Raw genomic sequence first — 13,506 nt, forward strand, 5'->3', positions numbered from 1 at the left:
TACACATGTTCCCCACGATATGATCTTTATAATTTTAATGCCAAATTATAGTTTTGACCCCAATTTCATGGTCCACTTAACATAGAAAATGATAGTGCGAAGTTCAGGTTAAAGTTTTTGGTCAAGGTAGTTTTTGATGAAGTTAAAGTTACATGAACTTGAAACTTAGTACACATGTTCCCTATGATATGATCTTTCTAATTTTAATTCCAAATTAAAGTTTTGACCCCAATTTCACGGTCCACTAAACATAGAAAATGACAGTGCGAGTGGGGCATCCATGTACTATAGACACATTCTTGTTCAGTTGTATTTTCAAATTGATCCCTTATCAGCTTCCTGTTGAGCAAACTCTCACCTATGCATATTCTTTCACGTGTACAGGCCATATATTACATGTTCATCAAATTTTTCTCAGGAACTACAAATTTTCTGAAATTTGGAATCTAGCTTCATGTGAGCATCCTGTACTATGTGATGCTTTTCTCATCAGTTGCTTGATACCGAACACTTGTATCAGGGCAGACATGGGGTCAATTACATTTGAAAGTAATTAATTACATTCAACTACAATTACAAAATCTTCAATTAAATTACACATTACATTTGACTTTTTTTACCAATGTAATTAATTACATTCCAATTACTTGGCAAATGTAATTAATTACTTCAATTACATTTGAAAGGAAATTTTCGAAGATAAATGCTTTCTGCTAGGCACTTGATACTTAGTGTCAGCTTTTTCCATCAAGTTTTTAAATTCTTCACTTTCGACAATAGAGAGTGGTAAAAGATCCCCAGCTATGAACATTATAAGAGCATTTGTCATTTCTAACTGTTTTGGATCAGACGGTGAATATTTTACACTTTTTTTTATGCATTGTGTCAATGTTGGTTGAATTTCTTTATTCTCAGAATGCATAATGTACAAATCTCTGTGTTTTCTCTGAAAATTACAAAAGGCCTTATTTAATATCTTGAAAATATTAAATTGTTTTAATTTACCTATTGAAATTTTACATTTATTTAAATTTATTTGATTGTAAATGATACAAAAAAAGAGCACTATTTTTTATTTTTTGAAATGATTTTCATTTTTATCCCAGCTTATTCAAATTATTTATCTTAAATAAGTGATTTAGAAATCTGACTTCTTAAAACAAAAATAAACTTTAGTTTTAATCACAACTAATTAATTTAATAAACAAAATATTTTCCAAATTTAAATGTAAGCTATTAGAGGATATAAGATAAATGAAATCTGATTAGAAATGAAAAAGAAGCATTATGAATTTATTAATTTTTAAAATTCTTATATAGTATTACCTTCATATGTGTAACAAAGTTGGATGTAACTTTATAACTTCCACTAATGAGGGTGCCACAATGCATACACTTTCCTTTGAAAGTATTTCCATTTTGGAAGTCATCAGGAACAGTAAAATGTTCCAGTACACTCTTGGAGCTCATTTTTAAATCTGATAAAATGTTTTCTTTCAACATTCATATATATAGTGAACAAATTTTGCAAGTGAGATTTTGTCATATGCATTATAGGATTACTATTAGATTTTAGCGAGAGAAATTTATGTATTACTGAAAAATTATTACACCAGGGTTTTCGATATCACAAACTGGTCAAAACATTTACTAAATTTTATCACCGGTATAAGGAAATAATTCGTAAATATAACTCAACATGCAGACATCTTATACGTTCAGGTATTTCACATCCAAAATTTTATGGAAATATTCTTTATAAAGCACAAAAATGTCAGTATTCTCCTCAGAAACTAACAAAACCTTTAAATAGACTTATTAAAAGGGGATATAGTTACGATACTGTTGTCAGGTCATTAAAGATTGCATATTTTGGCTTTAACATTGATTCACTGATAGGGTCTTTGCATCGGAACTAAACACATTTATTTCTAAAAAAAAACAGTTGTTGGCATGACACGGGTTATGTTCTTCTCATATATTTTATGATAGTATGATACTAAACCCCTAACGGGAGGGATTGTACCTGATATTCATATGATGAAGACATAATCTTTCAATCAGTTTAATTGAGGTCTGGAGCTGGCATGTCAGTTAACTGCTAGTAGTCTGTTGTTATTTATGTATTATTGTCATTTTATTTATTTTCTTTTGTTACATCTTTTGACATCAGACTCGGACTTCTCTTGAACTGAATTTTAATGTGCGTATTGTTATTCTTTTACTTTTCTACATTGGCTAGAGGTATAGGGGGAGGGTTGAGATCTCATAAACATGTTTAACCCCGCCGCAATTTTGCGCCTGTCCCAAGTCAGGAGCCTCTGGCCTTTGTCAGTCTTGTATGATTTTAAATTTTAGTTTCTTGTGTATAATTCGGAGTTTAGTATGACGTCCATTATCACTGTACTATTATGCATATTTTAGGGGCCAGCTGAAGGACACCTACGGGTGCGGGAATTCTCGCTACATTGAAGACCCATTGGTTGCCTTCGGCTGTTGTTTGCTCTATGGTCGGGTGGTTGTCGCTTTGACATATTCACCATTTCCTTTCTCAATTTTATTATCCCTTCAAGAATTTAAACATGTACCTATAGGCCCTAGGGGTATATTTATCTCTCTCTAATTAGCCTTATATCTGTTTAACATAACTGTTATAAAAACAGTCATTATATAGTTTGTAATAAAACAAATAGCCAGAGGTTATATTTATTGGTTATTTAAGTCCTTGAATAAAGTTAATTATGTTAAATCAATGTCTTAAAATATCTATCTAAATCTACTAATTAAGGTCAAGACAGTGACTTCCTAGTGGTTTCTTTTAAAATTATGGCATGTGTCTACATTTTTTTTATCATTCAATACAAAATGAAGAATCTACCATGGTTGTGTTAAGGTGTCAGACCACCAATTAAAAATCCCTATCTGTTCAACCAAATTTTGCAATTTTCACAGCTTTCTAAATATTTTACCTTAAGTTTAACTTCAAGGAAACCAGGTATATCCTGAATTGTACATGTATCACCTTCCTACATGCCAATTTTCAACCAATGTTTAAAGTCTTGTAACAAATTTCTGATTTTGAAAAGACAGGTACTACCAAAATAACTCCCGGTTTTCTGGAAATCTTAAATTAGTGTACTATGTAGCGCATTAATCCTGAATTTTTAATGCAAACTCATAGACAAGTGAATTTTGGCTCAAAATGGTCTAAATATATTTCCCTTTCACCAAAAGTTTCATTTCTGCAAATTTGTTGGTTAGTTTAAGTAAACAATGACATCAAAAGCACTATTTTGTGTCAAAGTAGGACTACTTTTACATACGTTCTAAATTGGAGGGAGTAATTGGTGGTCTGACACCTAAAGAGCCAAAAAAGTTGCTCAGAAATCTTTGCTTTGCTTTATTCTTAATCCTTAGTCAATTTGAAGTCAGAAACATCCTATCTGAGCATAATGTGACTTATATTACAAATTTCACAGCTCAATTTAAACTGACTGTAATGTATGACTTTGATAGAAAATACTTGAAAATTTTGGACTACAGGAACATAAACTTTCAATATCAAGATCAGTTTTGTTGATTTTTTTCTTGTTTGTTCTACTTCTTAAAAGACTTTCCACAATTTTTACAATGGGTTAAGTAAAAAATTCAAGGTATTGAAGAGTCAAGGAATATTGACCCCCCTTTTTTACACCTGGTGTAAGTAATGGAACTATTAAATGATCAAAAGTGCAGTCATGGTCATTTAAATGTTTTTATTTTCTATCAGTTAATACAACTTAAGGCATAAAACTTTCATTTGAGATAATAAATGGGATTTTTGTGAGTTTTTGCAATGTTTACATCAGGCTATGTTATCTGCCAAATACATGCTATGACGCAATGATATAAGGGATAAAAATCAAATAATTTCATTAAATCTTGATGACAAGAACTTTTTTTGGTGGTAAAATAACCATGTTTTAATGTTAATACCACAGAAACATCTTGCTGTGCATTTATAACAATTTGGGACATTTTTTTATGTGAAAGCATATTGTCAGGGTGGGAAAAGCTAAAAATAGCACAAATTCGGGTCTAAGGCTCTAAATTTGCAATATGTGACTTTTTGCCCCCAAAAAGATTGAAATGTGACAACTATCACTTTATATGATCAGTTAAGTAAAAAAAATCAATTGTTTTCTAAATTTGGGGTTTCACCGCATTTCCCTTAAAGGTGTCAGACCACCAATTAAAAATCCCTATCTGTTCAACCAAATTTTGCAATTTTCACAGCTTTCTAAATATTTTACCTTAAGTTTAACTTCAAGGAAACCAGGTATATCCTGAATTGTACATGTATCACCTTCCTACATGCCAATTTTCAACCAATGTTTAAAGTCTTGTAACAAATTTCTGATTTTGAAAAGACAGGTACTACCAAAATAACTCCCGGTTTTCTGGAAATCTTAAATTAGTGTACTATGTAGCGCATTAATCCTGAATTTTTAATGCAAACTCATAGACAAGTGAATTTTGGCTCAAAATGGTCTAAATATATTTCCCTTTCACCAAAAGTTTCATTTCTGCAAATTTGTTGGTTAGTTTAAGTAAACAATGACATCAAAAGCACTATTTTGTGTCAAAGTAGGACTACTTTTACATACGTTCTAAATTGGAGGGAGTAATTGGTGGTCTGACACCTTAATACAGAAAGTATACTGTGAAGGCTTTTCTTTGTCAGCTTACAACATTTGTTAAGATTATTGCTTTTAATAATTTTTTGAGAAAACACAAGATTTAATCTTTTGATCCAAAATTTCAAATGTAATTGACTTGTAATTGAAAAGTAATTGTCAATTACAGGCAATTTTGGCTATGTAATTAATTACATTCAATTACATGTAATTGAAAAAATGCTCAATTACACATTACATTCAATTACATGATAAATTGTAATTAATTACAGTCAATTACAATTACATATTTCAATTACCCCATGTCTGTATCAGGGGTATTATCAGTGACTTATAATGAGCATATTTTGGGAATCAACACAGCATAAAAAGGAAGTAAGATCGGTTGGATTAAAGACATATATAAAATCTACGAAGAAGCTTATCACCATAAAATCCTCAAAATATCTTAGAATGAAAAGACAAGATGATTTGTTTATAAAGTACTTCTTAAATTCTATTAATTTCCCCTGGTAGTGAAAAGTTAAGTTTTCCAAAGACCAAAAAAAGGTACCAATTAGAAAAATATCATTCAAAATTTGAAATTATTTCGCTTTTATTTTTTATAACATCAGTCAGATGGTTGACTGTTTTAGCAACAATGTATTTATAATGTAAAAAAATACTTGACAACCTAAACCATTATCTGTACTTCTCTGAATGTAATGCTTCATTTAAACTTGTGAACTTAACAAAAAATGGAAAGAATTCATGAAATCTATGTAACAAATGATCAAATTATTTGGAAGAATGACAATCTCAGTTTTACCATACTTTCCAATATTTTGCTGTTTTCTGTTTTATTATAATGTTGTTATTACAGTATATCTAGATATATTTTTTTAATTTTTGTAGTTGTTAAAAGGAAGTCTTCCATTTACTCTCAAGATCAGTAGGTGTAATGTTAACAGATTAATACTACTAAATAGTAGATGACTATGTTTTATAAGAGGCCCAATTTTAATGGAGTAAAATTTGCATAAAAATTGTTATATTACTGGTTATAAGTTTGTTTTCTTTATTATTTATGTACTGCCTTCATACACTTTGGCAAAGCTTTGTTATATAATTAAAACTAAGGACAGATCTGTGTAAGAAGCGACTTTTATTGGTTGAATTAGATAATTTTTAATTATTATAATATTTATTTTTTATTGAACAGTCAGATATCCTGTCTGTTTTCTGGCTTTGTATTCTTATGTAGATGTTTATAGATATTTTGAAATTAGATATTTTGAAACAAAAGAATAGCAGGAAGAAGTCTGTTTGAAAAAACGTTTATTTGTAATATCTTATATGAATATAAATGTAATATTAAAACCATATCACTTATAATTAAAATTTACCTCATCTTTTACTTAGCTTCAGTTTGATATATATTTTTTCTGGCTGTGTTGGAGACACATTGGTGGTCCTTGGCTATATTCTGCTCTTTGATCGGTGTTGTTTCTATGACACATTCCCCATTTCCATTGTCAATTTTACAGTACGATATTTTGATTTTTTTTCTGAAAAATTCTGTATACTAATTATTATATTACCTGACCTAACCCAAAAGACCATTATGAGTAGTGACAACAATTTAGCGCTATGTCTGTTGTATGATAAGAATGACACTTAATAATATAGTTGCTTTTCTGAATTAACCTTCATCAGGAATTCTAAAATCCTAAAATTGTATAAATATTCTTATGTCTGAAAAGGACAAAAAAAGAAAAGCCAAATCCCTCATGATGTAACATCTACATTAAGTTTAGGGACTGTTTGCAGTAACTTTGCACCAAAGTTAAACAGAATTATCTGTACGATGGAGTTTCTTGTCTCAACTGTCTATTCCTTCATCCTCAAATATATCAAGGGAGACTCACAATAGTAATTAGCTGTTCAAAGTATGGATTTCTCTTGAAAAATCTGGCTAATTTTCACCTTTTCTGTTTATTTACTCTAATAATGTGTCCAAGTAAAAATGTAACACACTATTTTATTATCAACGAAAATTGACAAAATATTTGCAAGTGTAGAATATTTGTGTTCAGATTGATCACATATCTCAGTTGAATTTGTTTCCATCATAGAAGTAGTTTGTAACCCCTGCAAGCGCAAAAATTTGTCAAGAACAAGATATTTATGAATACAGGAAATCGTCACATCGAGATGTGTAGAATGGTGAACAAAAGAACAGATATCATACTGCTCTAGTTTCGGTAAATTTTGATTGATACAATGTTTAAGCTTCGATTTTTATTAGGGATTTAGGCAGAGTAAGAAAAATTTGAATCCCATCTAAACACCTACATCAAGAAAGAGATTTTAGAAAATCACAAATTTATTCTTTTCTCCTTTGGTATTAATTATAAAAGAGAGTGGTAGAATACCTTCTGTATACTGGATACACAAAATTCCTTACACGGAACGATTGAAATACCAATTCAACTTGCAATAATATCGTTGATTTTCTGTAACTCAAAAACCAATATTTAATGAGTTCTCACTGTTAACTTGACATCTATGATATCAAAGCTAGGAGTTCTGTGTTTGGATCTTTTTCTTGATATTGACATTGATGGACGACTTCAAGCTAGAATTCTACGACACATGACTTTTTGTGTCATTTTCGGCTATCCAATTGTCAACTTTCATTTTACATCAGTTTAATAACCATTGTCTCTTCATATGGGATTTCTACAGGTCAATTGATTCGAGCATCACTGATGAGTTTTTTTGTCTCGCCTTGATGGAGTCATAGGTATTCTGTTTCCGGCGTCGGCAACGGCGGTGACGGCGTCAACGGCGTCAACAATGTATAAGTTTGTGATTAGGTCTAGTTAATGGTGAACCACAAGTGGTAGGTTAATCATATTTGGTATGCAGTTGTATAAGCATTGGCACATCTCAATTTGGCCCTGCCCCTCAGTCATGGTCTATTGACTTCGAAAATTTTGCTTATTTCACATGCATTAGTTTGTGATTAGGTCAGTTTATGGGGAACCACAAGTGGTAGGTCAATCATATTTGGTATGCAGTTGTATAAGCATTGCATGGTATATCTCATTTCCATGGAGATAATTTGGCTCAGCCCCCTTTGTCATGGTCTATTGACTTTGACATTTTTTCATGTATTAGATTGTGATTAGGTCAGTTCAAAAGAAACCATTAGTGGTAGGCCAATGTTAATTGGTATTCAGTTGTATAAGCATTGACACATCTCATTTCCATGGGGAATATTTGGCCTCGCCCCTTAGTCACAGTCTAATCGGACTTTGAAACTTATCTTAGTTTACATGTATTAGTTTATGATTAGAGCAGTTTAAGATGAACTGCTAATGTTTAGTCAATGATATTTGGTATGCAAATTTATTGGCATTTGCAAGTATTGTTTCCATGGAGATTATATAGCCCCACTCCCTCTTCATGGTTCATTGACTTTAAAACTTTTACATAGTTTACAAGTTAATGTTTGTATTTAGGTTGGGGAACGACTTATAATAAGTCAAAGGTATTTGGTATGCAGTTGTATTATCATTCGCACATCTTATTTACATGGAAATTGTTTAGCCATTTAACTCAGTCATGGTTCATTGACTGAATATTTGCATAACTTGTGTAAGATGTTAACGTATTGCTATTTTGATTTCAACATTTGCATAATCAAAATTACAAAAAAAGGCGAGACATATCTCTGTGATAACAGTTTATGTAGACGAAACGCGTGTATGTCGCAATACTAAATTTAATCCTGGTATCTTTGAGGATTTTATAAACAACCAGTGGATCCAGGCTATGAGGTTAATTATCACTTTCCCAGTTGTCAGCACTTCTGTGTTGACATGAATGATCATTGATATGTTCATTATCATTAATTAACTATTTACAAAACTTTGAATATTTGAAAAAACTAAGGCTTTTCTACTACAGCAATATATTACCTTAGCTGTATTTGGCAAAACTTTTAGAAATTTTTGGTCCTATGCTCTTCAACTTCGTACTTTATTTGGCCTTTTTTATTTTTTGTTTCATTCGAACGTCACTGGTGAGTCTTTTGTAGTCTGGCGTAAATACTAAATTTCAATCCTAGCATAAGTTTATTTTATATGTAATGCGAGTGCATGTACACATTAGACGTAATTTATAAGCAGGGGTGTTTTAAGGCAAGAAAACAGACTGCTCTAGCACTATTACGAAGATATCGACTGAAATGGACACCTCAATAGTTAGACTGATACCATTGGTTGACTGATAATTTGTTCTTGAGCCACACAGAATTTCAATCAATTTAAGTCCATGCTCGTGAGTTGGAGTGGTAAAGCATGTTCTGTGTTTGCTGTAGATAATGAACATTCTTTTATTTATACAAGTATATACTTAAAATCATATCTATAAACATTTCATTTGCTCGCTTGTAAATTGCCTTATTTTATTCTACTTCTGGAGTATTGCTTATTTTCAGTGATATTTTGTTTCGTTTAGTTAAATGCCTTCTTGACTTAATGTTATTCTATCGGCATGTATGCTTTGTACCTCCTGTTTATGTAATAACTGAGTTTGTTTAAACTGTTGTATGTCTTGTGTCGTTCTTTTGTGTATGTACGTACTGTATTAACTATGCATGTCTATAATTAATTATGTATCATGTATTACTAGATCATTTATACTTCACTGTATATATGCCAGTGCCTATTGTGACATTTTGTGTGGATGGGAATTTTCATGGTAAGTGATACTTGCCGTCGATGTAAATTGTCTCGGTCCGTTTTGAACTAAACTTTTTAGTTACCTACCGACGAATTCGAAGCGACTTTAAGTTTGAACTCGGTCTGTCTGTAGATGTCTGTCCATCCGTCAGTCTAGTAAATCAGTTATCCACACTTTTTTCTTCTTGCTTGAAGATATTGATTTGATATTTGGTATATATTTTCACCATGAGAAGCTACAGATCAAGTTATAAATTTGTTCCGTTCTGATGACTTCGTCCAGATTTATGGTCCTTGGTCATCCAAATAATTAGTTTTCCACCCTTTTTTATCATGCTTTTTACAAATTGTGACTTGGATGGAAAGTTGTTATGTTTGCACTCATACCAAATATTCTTATATCTATTGATTTGATAATTGGCAAGCAGTTTTATGTTAACTAATTACAGAACAAGTACGAATTTTGTTCCGGTTTAATGTATTTGTGCACAGTTATGGTCCTCGGAATTGGAAAATTCGCGCAAACGAAAAGAGTTTTCCAAACCGTTTCATCATGCTTGAAGATATTAACTTGATATTTGTTATATATTTAGTTTTCACCATTACATATTATGGATCGCGTATAGCATTTTGGTGGTTGACCGTTATGGAATAACTGTTTCACAGAGTGCATGTCGTTACTACAATACTCTTCCCTTTTCACGAATGTGACATGTAATAACATGTAATAACATAAGCAACACGACGGGTGCCACCTATGGATCAGTATTTGCTTACCCTTCCGGAGCACATGAGATCACCCCCAGTTTTTGGTGGGGTTCGTGTTGCTTAGTCTTTAGTTTTCTATGTACAACTTGAGTCTTCTGTACTATTATTTGTCTGTCTGTCTTTTTTATTTTTAGCCATGGCGTTGTCAATTTATTTTCAACCAATGAGTTTGACTATCCCTCTGGTATCTTTCGTCCCTGTTTTGTTCCAGTATAACGAATTTTTAAAGGGCAGTGGACTATGTTTCGCCATGCACTACTCTCAGGATGCTTCTTTTATCATGATTTGAACATATTAAACATCGGTAAACTAATGTTACGTCCTTATTCCTTCAAAAAGTTATTTGTTGTTTAAAGACTGAACCATTTTTATGTGTACTAACTTATATAGTTTACAATAACATGTAAACTTTAACAAAATGAAAACACCAGAGAGAGAAATATTAGAAAAAAACAGATGTTTTCAGAAATTCTTGTTTGGTTCGAATTGATGGGTTTGCCATAAATTAAACAGAAATACTCCAATTTCTCAGCATAATACCCTACTATTCTATATGATATGAATAAAAACAATCATGGTTATTTTCTACTAATTATTATTTTTTTTTTTAAATTAGTTCATTATTTCATCTGTTGTTATAGTAAACGATCTTTTTTTGGTTACAAAAGATGTAATGCCAAATTTTCATGAACATGCGAAAACATGGTTGAGGCTTTATATGTCACAAGATTCAAAACAAACGGAATGTCTATCTTTACCTTCTGTGCATTTTACTTTCTTTAAATAAAAGCAACAGTAGTATACAGCTGTTCAAAATTCATAAATCGATAGAGAAAAAACAAATCCGGGTTACAATCTAAAACTGAGGGAAACGTATCAAGTATAAGAGAACTACGACACAACAGAGACACAACACCGAAATGTAACATACACAGAAACGAACAATGATGTAACAATGACCATTTTCCTGACTTGGTACAGGGCATTTTATGAAAAAAATGGTGGGTTGAACCTGGTTTTGTGGCATGTCAAACCTCCCGCTTTAATGGCAGTGTTGATTATAACATTAAAATGACAACATTACACGACAGGGTTACAATAAATAAACAGATAATTAGGAGAAAATATAGGACAGAGAAACAAACGAATAATAGCCATCAAAAGGTAACAGGTTAAAACATATTTTTATACGCCAGACGCGCGCTACGTCCACACAAAACTATGTTCAGATGTAAAAAGTTTGAAAACCATAACAACTACAAAGTTCAAGATTGCCGAGGACCAAAAGTTCCAAAAAGTTGTGAGGCCAGGGTTATCCGCCTGGGACAAAAACATCATTATTATCAAGAATAATACATAGTTTTGCAAACAGTAAATTTTATAAAATGACTATATATATTTAACACAGGTGTAACATTGAATTTTCTCTTCAATATTTGTTTGTTTGTTCATTTGTAACTATCTAAACACATCTACAATTGTTATAACTACAATCGTTTAACGATTTGCATGTACGACGGATGCCACATGTAGAGCAGGATCTGCTTACCCTTCTGGTTTTTGGTGGGGTGTGTTGCTCAGTCTTAAGTTTTTTATGTTGTGTTGTGTGTACTGTAAGCCCAAGAGGGTATAACCAGCCAAGTAGCTCAGTACTTTGCTACTGGCATGAAAATACGGGAATTGTTTTATTCCAATTGGTTGTTGATGAAACTAAAGGGATCGATAGAAAATAAGGAATTGAGGGCTTTATTCCCCTCACGCTTAGCTCTGATTCCTTGTCTGGGTTTAGCGGTAATTTAGGATCCTTTTGACGTATCTGACAGTTTTACAAATAGTGTGACCACGAGCATCACAGAAAAGACATTAATTGTTGAAATGCGCATTTAGAGTAATAGTAGTGTAATTGGTTAACTTGTCTGTGATTGACCTCTGAATGATTTTGATTTCATTCTCTTCTTTGTTGATGTCCTGTCTATGTATGTCAACATCTGCTCTTACGTTTATTTTGTTATTTGATGTTATATCTAATTACTTTTTTTCTTTACAATTTGATATTAATTATTATTGTAATTTTCATTGTTGTTAATAAATGTTATATCAGCCTTACAAATCTAATTTTGAATTCTATCCTAATTCTATCCTATTTTGGGGAAATCTTTTTAGAAATTCAAATGAGACGTCACTTTGTTTGTTGATAGCTTTGGCTAACTCGGCTGTGCAATTTTATGTGCTGGTTTATGTTGTTTTATGTAATGTATCCGTTTTTATTCTGTAGTCAGTCATCATATCGGTTTATCATGTATATCTATTATATAGTCATTTTATAAAATTTACTGTTTGCAAAAGTATGAATTATTTTTAATAATAAGGATGTTCGTATCCCAGGCAGAAAACCCTAGCCGTATTGGTCACAACTTTTTTGAACTTTTGGTCCTCAGTGCTTTTCAACTTTGTATTTGTTTTGGCTTTCGAACTTTTTGAATCTGAGCGTCACTGGTTTGTGTGGACGAAATGCACGTCTGGCGTATTTTTTTTTATGTAATGTTGTCATTTTAATGTTATATTTATCATTGCCATAAAAGTGGGAGGTTTGGTATGCCACAAAACCAGATTCAACCCACCATTTTTTTTCTTAAAATGTCCTGTACCAAGTCAGGAAAATTGCCATTGTTATATTATAGTTCGTTTCTCTGTGTGTTGTGTCGTAGTTCTCCTCTTATGTTTGATGCGTTTACTTCAGTTTTAGTGAACAAAGTCTGTGAACTTTGGAGCCATTATTTAATTATACAGGAAATAATGGATGCGTTTTTCTATTGACTGCAATTAACTTATGTAATTGAACCATATTTATGTTTGCAGCGGCCACAAGACAATCATATTTGATGGTTTTGATCGTACCCGTATGCATCTCTTGGTTTAAATACTTTCAAATTGTTTCATATGTTATATCCGTTTAATTTGAATTTCTGAAGATCATATTGAAAACATGATTTGAGAATTTTCACAACTTTTTTGATACACAATAAACACTTGTTCTCTGTCTATTCAACATATTATTGTAGCTTCGTGTATTTTAATGTAAGTCTTGGGGTTTAAACGTATTGCTTTGTTAATATATGCATAAATGCGCAATGCTGTTAAAATGTAGAAACTTTATTCGTTTGTTGTGCATAGGACTAAAGTGTCTTTTACAATCTTGTTTCTATGACTTTCCTGAAATATATAAATGGATGGTTAGATTTTCATTGTGAGATATCGTGTCATGTGCGAAAAAGATTATTCCTTCTGCAGATTTTGCTTAGAGACTTTGGACAAGAAAATAAACACAAAGA

The sequence above is a fragment of the Mytilus galloprovincialis genome, chromosome 1, assembly GCF_965363235.1.
Source record: "Mytilus galloprovincialis chromosome 1, xbMytGall1.hap1.1, whole genome shotgun sequence".
Taxonomy (NCBI): domain Eukaryota; kingdom Metazoa; phylum Mollusca; class Bivalvia; order Mytilida; family Mytilidae; genus Mytilus; species Mytilus galloprovincialis.